The sequence below is a fragment of the Thalassophryne amazonica genome, chromosome 10 (genome assembly GCF_902500255.1).
Source record: "Thalassophryne amazonica chromosome 10, fThaAma1.1, whole genome shotgun sequence".
Taxonomy (NCBI): domain Eukaryota; kingdom Metazoa; phylum Chordata; class Actinopteri; order Batrachoidiformes; family Batrachoididae; genus Thalassophryne; species Thalassophryne amazonica.
The window spans coordinates 44,599,204-44,608,966 of NC_047112.1; the positions used below are offsets into that span (position 1 = coordinate 44,599,204).

At 38.9% G+C, this 9,763-nt stretch overlaps 2 long non-coding RNA genes across 2 annotated transcripts; both read left to right on the forward strand.

Moving 5' to 3' along the window:
• The first annotated feature begins 812 nt into the window (after positions 1-812).
• LOC117519505 lies at positions 813-6,699 on the forward strand. The gene is made up of 4 exons (XR_004563309.1): positions 813-844; positions 5,548-5,614; positions 5,746-5,837; positions 6,675-6,699. It is a non-coding gene; the product is annotated as an uncharacterized LOC117519505 (long non-coding RNA).
• Positions 6,700-6,728: 29 nt separating this feature from the next.
• LOC117519506 lies at positions 6,729-9,455 on the forward strand. The gene is made up of 2 exons (XR_004563311.1): positions 6,729-6,841; positions 8,986-9,455. It is a non-coding gene; the product is annotated as an uncharacterized LOC117519506 (long non-coding RNA).
• The last annotated feature ends 308 nt before the right edge of the window (positions 9,456-9,763 follow it).

Genomic DNA, 9,763 nt, shown 5'->3' on the forward strand with positions numbered 1-9,763 from the left:
CACAAGGAACAGTGTGCACGGAGACAATGAGCTAAGAGCAGACACAAATAAATTTATGTGGTGCAAAATACATTTTTGTTTGCTCATATCAAATACTTCTGTACTTCGTCATTTAATGTACAAAATGTAACCTATGTGCTTTTAAAAATTGCTGGGAGGTGAACAAAGTGTTTCATTTGGGCACAAAATGGCTCAGCACAAAATGTCCCATTGTGTGCTTATGAATGAAGCCCAAATATAATTTTGTAGACATCTGCAATGCATCTGAATAAATTACAAACTGTCTGAGGTTTATGTTGTTCAGTTGCACAGGTAGTCTGCAGCCAGCTGTTTTTTTTTTTGTGTGTGTGTTGCTTTGTTTTTATCTCTTCCTTTAACATCTTTTCTCAGATAAGAATTTTTCAAGACGAGGATCGCATCTCATTATAAATGAAACAAACTAACGTGTAAAGCCTGCAGATAATATGCAAAATCACAGACGGGGGGAAAAAAATTGATTTTTTTTTACACCTTCAACAACACCACCCCCCCCACCACCACAACACACCACCAAAAAATCCACCCCCCCCTTACACACACACATCTTTATCACACCTTTTCTCTCTTTTGGTCTTTTCCTTTGCAGCTGTTCTGCTCAGTTATTGCAGGGCTGCTGCACTATTTCTTCCTCGCGGCCTTCGCCTGGATGTGCATCGAGGGCATCCATCTGTACTTGATAGTGGTTGGCGTCATCTACAACAAAGGCTTCTTGCATCGTAACTTTACATCGTTCGGCTATGGAAGCCCAGCAGTGGTGGTGGCCATTCTGCAGCCTGGGTTACAGATATTATGGCACCGATAAAATGTAAGCAGAAAAGATTTGATCCTGTTTATATCCTATGTAAATGACATGAAAAATTTTCATCATTAAAAGTCATCCATGTAATATTTTGTCAGGAGGGGAGGGGGGTCAACTTTAACTTTTTTTATTTTTTTTAAAGACCTATTTACATTTATTACATTTATATGGTCTAACCTCAGTGGCGCTCCAGGGATTTTTTTCTGCAGGTGCTATGGGGAGCTTTGGCATTTTTATGAGGGTGCTATTGTGCGCGACGGCTTTCTACTATACCTCTGCCACATTCGCGGGCATGCATACACATAGCCACATTCTGATCTGCGACAATCACTAATGACATACAGAATGACCAAAATCCACACACACATCCTGAGCTACTGTTCAATACACATATTCACAGACCTCCACATGTAGTCTGTAGCCTAACGGAAAAACAGCTCTTAACAGCAGACAGAGAGAAATCTTCACCTACCATTGATGTCTTCATAACAGCATAATGCGCCTGTTGTTGTGGTTAACAGCAAAACACATCAGTGATTTGGTTCCTGTTCAGAGGCCATGTTCTCTGAGGGGTAATTGCCAGGAGTGACACCGGGTCCCTGGTTTGTCTGTGCCTACTGCTGTTCCTCAGGTAGCTCTTTAGGCACACAGACTTCACTTCTTTTCAATTCCACTCATGGATATTTGAGCAGGAAAAAAATGAACTTGAAACTACAACTCACTGCAGTACGACATCAACATTGATTGCTGAAAAACTCGTCCCTGACTTTGTCTCCTCTAGGCTTGACTGCTGTAATTCCCTGCCTCTTTGGATCTCTGGAAAAAACTTTCAAAGGCTCCAATACATTCAAAACAGTGCAGCTGGAAATCTGATGAGCGTATGTAAACAGAGGCACATTAGACCTATACTCCATAACCTTCACTGGCTACCCATCACCTACAGAATCCATTTAAGATTGCTCTTATCACCAATATTGCATCCATGGCAATGCCCCCCGTTCACCTCAAAGACCTCCTCACTCCCCACACCCTCCCGTTCACACAACACAAATCTCTCTCCGTCTCCCCTCGCACCAAACTTCACACCATGGGAGACAGGTCCTTCTGTTCAGCTACCCCTCATATTTGTAACTCCCTCCCTGATCATCTGAGGGCTCTACAAACTGTGGAAGCTTTTAAAAACGTCTCTAGACATGTCTGTTTAGACAGGCCTATCACACGTCTCAATAATTTGAATCTGTTGTATCTTAGTCATTTTATTCTATTTTACTATTTTATTTTGGTTTATTACATACCTGTGACTGTTTTTATCTTAAGATTTTATGTTTTTATTCTCTTATTTTTCCTTGGTTTTATTTGTTCCTGTAGCACTTTGAGATTTTTATTAATGAAAGGTACCTTATTATTATTATCATGACATTGTGGAACGTCATGTTACTCATTTTGCGTAAAACAATCAGTTCTGTTGATGAATGATTATTTCTTTTATGAGTGGAATATTTATCAAATCACATAAATCTGAAAATGCCAGAAGTGTCTTACTGTGGAAAGTGAAAGGATGATGTCATCGCCCTGCCTCTATAACATGTTGTTAACAGTATAATTTAACAGTCTAATTTAGTTCCTTTTTTTCTTGGTGGTGGGACAAAGTGCTGGTGTCCTCCAGCTCAGTCTGAGAAACTCATCCAGAGCAGACAGATGCTGAGGGGTTTCTTTAAAAACTTGAATTAATTTACGCATTTCCAGATGTCATCTTCCAAAACACGAGTGTCATTTGCACAACAGTTTTCAGATTAACAGGTCAACAGGTTAGATTAAAAGACTTTATTTATCCATAAACCGGCTTCTGAAGTGTTAGCTTTCGTCGCTACATTAGCCCCACTTCTTCTTCCCCATTTTTTGTAGAAGCGGTATAGTGCCACATAAAGGCCTGGCATGTGTACTACAGCATTTTCACACAGTTTCACTAGATCTGTGACAACGGAGATATTTCTTGAATGGAACACTTTTTGAAAATGACAAAGAAAAAGATTGTATAGCAGAAGTTCAGTTTCAGTGTAGACTAGGCCTTAAAAACATGGGATGAAAATTAATTAAAATAATAAAGGAGGAGTTTTTTTCTTGGAGTTGCTATGGGGTGCTATGACAAATCCAGGGCGAGCTCTAGCACCCCCTAGCGCCCCCTTGCCGCTGTCCATGTCTAACCTTACCAACCCCTAGAGCAAGCACACAGGTGACAGTGGTAAGGAAAAACTCCCTCTGATGATTTGAGGAAGAAACCTCAAGCAGACCAGACTCAAAGGGTTAACCCTTTGAGTTACAAGGTTTTTACAAAGTTTAACAATGTTTTCTAAAGTTTGGAAAAAACAAAACATCAGCTACAATAATTTCATGCATGGGATCCTGCCGTCAGTCCAGTATCCCGCTGTCCACAGATGCCACTCTCGAGTATTTCCCTACTATTGCAGATCATTAAATGTCTTCAAAACAGCATTACATTTGGAGCCAAAAAGGTCTCGTATATGAGGTTATACAGCTTAAAAATATTTCATTTTCAGATGGTCTTAAGAACTGACCTGTTTCTGACCCTGTGCTTTAAATGAAAATAAACTGTTGCTTGCCACATGCCCTCTCCATTTGTAAAAGAGCCATCACTGTTTTTATTGCTGCACCCATGTCCTGAAAAGTGAGGACTGGCTCAGAAGGCATGTCTCACAGACAAAAACATTAGTCCAGATGTGGACTTCCATGACATAATTCACTCAGGTGTTAAATGGAACCATTTCAGGTCTAATTTTACCTTATACCACACGGGTTCTGAGATACACATATATAGAATTGTCACATTTTAATAACATTAACCTGAAAACCCAACAATACTTTAACTGGCAGACAAATTGAATAATTTTAATCATAAAACTGATCTGCTACTTGCAGGGAATAAGACAGAAGCAGTTGTTAGATTGTTGACGCTTTCTCACAGTCACTAACAAAACTGCAATTTTGCAATTACAATTCTTACACCTCAAATTTTGTGATACCATCATGAAAATCTACTATATTTCCTGACTCTAGTAAATTAATAGATTAATCACTTTTTATGATGCCACCACAAACTTGGCGTGAGATCAGATTGGCTCTGGATCGGTATAGTGGATCTGTCATGGATCCCTGTGTTGAGTTATCACAAGTATTATGAAGGATATCCTTACTGGTGCAACTCTAGATGTAGCTAGTGCAGCAGATAAGTGAAACAACCATGCAAATGGTGAAAAAAGCATCAAATTTGGCAGAAATACTCCTTAGACACTCCTCTTTTGAAAAAAAACTGATTGGCCACTTGACTTTTCAATCGGTGGTCAGGTAGGGGTCAATTGAAGAATTACACAGAGGTCAAAATTAAAAGATGCTTCAATCATATTGAAAAAATATTCCACATTATTTGCCTGATCATAAAGATTCCAAAAAGGTATAGTTGTACTATCTGTGACTAAATTCTATGGAGTTACAGGATAAAACACCAAGATGGTGACAAATGTCAGTGTCATTTTATACAGGGGTCAAAAGTTATAGTTGCCTCCAATTTTGGTAAAAAGTGATGCAAATTATTGGTTGAGCTAATAGGATTAATAAATGGAATAGTGTTGACAGTGTTGATTGCTTGGTCTCCAAAGTAAAGGTCAAACAAGGTCTATGTCTATTGGATTCTATGACATGTGACATACGTTACCCCATAACGTGTTAAGTAAGGATGATACATGGGCCAAACTATTCCTTTTTAAAACCGTGTTAACTCAACTAGTAATTTGCATCACTTTTTACCAAAATTGGAGCAACTTTAACTTTTGACCCCTGTACAAAATGACACTGACCTTTGTCACCATTCTTGCTGTTTTTATCCCGTAACTCCATAGAATTCAGTCACAGATAGTCCAAACTATACCTTTTTGGAATCTTTATGATCAGGCAAATAATGTGGAATAATTTTCAATATGATTGGAGCATCTTTTAATTTTGACCTCTGTGTATTTCTTCAATTGACCCCAACCTGACCACCGATTGAAAATTCAAGTGGCCAATCGATTTTTTCTAAAGAGGATTGTCTGAGGTGTATTTCTGCCGAATTTGATGCTTTTATCACCATTTGCAGAATTCCCCTCTAAATATTCTCTTATCTGCTGCGCTAAGCCTAGAAGGAGTTCTGGGGACAGGTGGGCTTTGAAACAAGTGCATTCTTGTTGTGAGTCAAAACTGCCAATTAAAAAAAAATGCAATTTTGTTTGTGACTGTGAGAAAAGGTCAACAGTCTAATAACTGCTTCTGTCTTACACCCTGCAAGAAGGAGATCAGTGTTATGATTAAAAATATTCAATGTGTCTGCCAAGTTTCTGTAAGTAAGAATAACTGATAATTTGGGTGATGATAGATGCAGGTGAGGACCAGTGAACTATTTTGGTCCATGTTGCCATCTTTTAACATGCAAATTGACCATAACATAAAGACAGACAGATTTATCAATTTTGGTTGCAGCCTTGTTACTAATTGCAGGGTCCTGGTGATCACTTAAGGTCACTGTTGCTTGTTGTTTTAGAAAAAGGAACTTTGTTCTCATTGAGATTGCGGTTTGATAAATTAATGAAAGATTAAAAAGATCTCACAAGACAGACTAAATTTGATGAGTGTTTGTAAAATAACACTTTGTATTCTAGGTGTTGGTTGAGTACAGAAAACCACTTCATTTGGAGTTTCATTGGGCCAGCGTGTTTGATCATTCTGGTAAGATCAGAGAAAATAATTTGTACCTGATGGCTTTTTTCATGTATTAAACACATTTGTGAAAATGTTAAGTGAAAGCGATTGCTTCAAAGAGAAAATGCATTTGTGTGCTTGTTCTGGGCCTTTGACAGGTTAATCTTTTAGCTTTTGGAGTAATCATCTTCAAAGTGTACCGGCATACTGTTGTGAAAAAGCCTGAACTCAGCCACTATGAAAACATCAGGTAGGATTGCTTGAACTTGAGCAAAATTATTTCATATATTCTATCTTGTTCCATCTCAACATCATTCATAAAGTTAATACTACTCGTTAAAAGTACCTGTGGCTGTGGAGACAGTAAGGGCTACAGGAATCCAACATTTGACCCAGTAATCCTGATTGTCACCCAAATGGTTGACCTATGTTCTTGAATTGACCTGTGTGTGCCACATTTAGTGTAAATTGAGTTGAAAGTCAAATTCCTTGACATTTGCCAAAATCAATTCTTTAAGGGCAATTTCAGGGTCAGCCTACATTTGTGTACCAAGTTTAGTAGAAATCATCAAAGTACCTGGGAGGAATAGGCCAGCAAACAGACAGACAGGCATGACCTTGGCCCCAGTGATTGGCATTTGGTAAATTTGTCCTCAACTGGTGCCTAGCAGCTGACTTAGAACTGGTGCAGACCAGGGGAATCCGACTGTTTAATTAAAACAAAGCACCCTCAAACCCTTCTGCATATGTGAGCCAAGTTTAGTGTAAATTGGAGGAAACACTTAACTTTTTACTATTGACCCCAATGACTTTGACCCCAGTGACTGACCTTTAGTAAATTCTATCTCCCATGGAGAATTCCAAAACATACCTAAATATGTGTGTGTCAAGCTTGGTGGAAACAAAGTGACAATAAAAAATTTTGATCTTTACTCCAATGACCTTGAACTTTGCCAAAACAAACCTTGTAAGAACTATGGAGGGGAACTTTGGGATTGACTATAATCCACATATGGAAGGAAGGAGTAGGGTAACAAACAGACAAACACTGCTCAAATGATCATGATCATTGTTTTTGCACTCACAGGTCGTGTGCTCGTGGGGCCGTGCCCTTTTGTTTGTGCTGGGGGCCACCTGGACATTTGGAGTCTTGCACATCCTCCATGAACCTATCTGACTGCATACCTGTTCACCATCACCAATGCTTTCCAAGGAATGTTCATCTTCATCTTTCTCTGCGTCTTATCAAGAAAGGTAAAACACACCAAGTGGTCAACTGGTGGTTCATTAACCTTTGAAAAGCCTTCAGTTCTCTTTTATAGCTTTTCTTTACAAAGCAAATATTGCTTTTAATTATGGTTAGCAAACCAACACAATGAAAGTGAAATGTAACCCGTTTTATCTTTCCAGACAAATTACTCACTCACTCACTCACTCACTCATCTTCAACCGCTTACTCCAGTTAAGGGTCGCGAGGGGCTGGACCGTATCCCAGCAGTCATAGGGACAATTTAAAGTTGCCACTCCACCTAATCTGCATGTATTCGGTTGTGGAAGGAAGGCGGAGCACCCGGAGGGAACCCACGCAAAAACGGGGAGAACATGCAAACTCCGCACAGAAAGGCCACAGGTGGGACTCGATCCCATGACTTGCTGTGAAGCAACAGGGCTAACCACTAATCCACCGTGCTGCCCAGACAAATTACAAAAATGAAAAATACTATTTATATGATATTACATTATTTTCTGAGATTATCAGCCATGACATTTGGTCCATGCAGCACTTTTGTTTGGGTATGATCGAGTGTGTATGTTCCTCAGTGTTGAGGACCCCACCAACTGAAAATAAACAAGGTGATGCCCACATTTCACCTGGCCATGGCTGATGGATGGTTATTTTCAGGAGATGGGAGTAGAGAAGTGGTCTGCCTAGGTGGCTGCCATCCAGGACTTAGGGTAGTTCCATAATATGCACATCACCATGCTCTAAGACCTGACCTTATTTTACGTGATGTTATATTATTTTAATATCTTACAATATTTCACTGTATTTATATGACCATACATTATTACATTATTTCGCTTGATGTTATTTTGTATTATATTACATTATATTGTTGTGGTATTGTTTTCGGTTCTGTGTGTCTGTTCAATCGTGTGTGAACAAAATTGCAGACAAACAGCTGAGAGGATGGAGGGTCAGCTAGGACAAAGTGAGTTGATTTTAAAGTAAAAAAAAAAATAAATAGTCATATATCAGGATTCTATTGGTCACTTGCCTTCTGACCTTGAAGAAGTTAGTCCTATATCAGCCCTAAGACATGTTGGTGCAAGTGCTTATCCCTGAATTCCATATTGTGAAGAGGGTGAAACACCAGTTTACGCCCCAGCCAAGAACTCGCTCACAGCTGGGTGTTCAGATGATGCAGAGGAAGTGACTTGCACAGATATGTCGTGTGCCCGACATTCAAGCCCAGGTCGATGTTGGATAAAGTCTTTCAGTGTTGAACAAAACTGACCAGATGTCAAGGCCACACAGAACCATATATTTAGGGAATAACCCTGTTGTGTCTGATGATTTGCGGACGTTCATGCAGATTATACAGTCGCAAATTGGGCTTTACCGGCAACGGGTTAGCGGAGCCGGTAAAACGGATATTTGGGACCATAATCCAGCATGAACGTCCACAAATCAAGGGGTTATTCCTATTCTAATCCAATTCCATCGTTTGCATGGTTTATTTTCTGTAGGTAATTCAGGGTGCGTAGTAATCCATCAAATGTGAAAATCCATCAAATGTGAAATGGTAATTCTGTATCAGAATCCACATCAATACTTTAGTATACGGTAGCTTAATTCACCCATTTCTGTATCGTCATCGGTGCGCAACTTTCTCTTGCTCTCAGTTAACAGTGCCATTATTGACATCTGCGTCGCAGTGCGCGTAGCTCGTCAGGGCGTGGAGTAATACATTAAATCTGAAATGGTCTAAAATTTTGCGACCTTACACCCGATATTATACAGTCTGAAATCTCACATGATTAACCAATCAGATTTGCAGAAAAAATGTAATTGGATAAGAATATGGTATCACTACTGTAAATCACAAAGAATTTATTTGCATGAATCAGTATCAAGCGCATTTGTACATTTCTTTGTATGATGCAAACGTGGTTTATTTTTCTGCCTTGATATTTGATATTTCGATCACTTTTTCCAAGTTTAATGTACAGTCTAAATAATAATAATAATAATAATAATAATTTAATATTATTGTTAACATTGTTATTATTATGAAACATGTAAGGTACAGGTCTTGTACACTCTGAATACCCCCTTTGCCATTATATTATATTATATACAAGTTTAACTTCTATGAACTTCTGTGTCATTCCAGATTCAGGAGGAGTACTACAGGCTTTTCAAAAATGTGCCGTGTTGTTTTGAATGCCTGAGATGAATTCCTGCACCCAAAGGCTGATGATTCACGCCATGTGTATAGTTGTCATCTCTGCACTGCAGCTTTGCAATATCCTGTGACTCAAGCTCTCCTATTTGGAAAAACATAGATGGAGGAATTGTAAAGTACAGCTGGCTAATAAATAAGTACATAAAGCTTGGTCATCAAACTGTCTTTTTCTCTGTTTGAAAGACTGCTGCTGTGTGTACACAGCGTTCGTTTTATGCTCAGGATCACTGTGTACACACACATAGCTTGTTCACCACCTATCAAAATTTAGGATTTTTTCTCTTTTGATCAGAAATATACTGCAAATAACATACACCCTGTTGTATCAGTGCTTGTTGATGCTTTTGTTGTGTTTAAAATGAATATGTAAATTATTAAAATCAATGTGGTAGACATCACTTTTTGTTCTTCGCTTCTTTTGTGTAAAGGTCTGATTTAATGCATTAGTTTTCACGCTTAAAACATGAGCTGTGAGGATGATGGCGAGCTTCTGATAGCAGTTGGTAGCTGATACAACAGCACCATCTACTAGACAGAAAGAGGAACATGCTCCACTGCAACAGCCACTCAGTGTTCATTCAATGATGATGAAAGTTTTATGCTTTGCAAAGCATTTTGAGATGTGCTTCAAGATTTTTTGACTGCTTAAGAATACACTACACCTGAACCTTCCTTTTCTCACAGAGAATATAAATTTTAAGCTGCA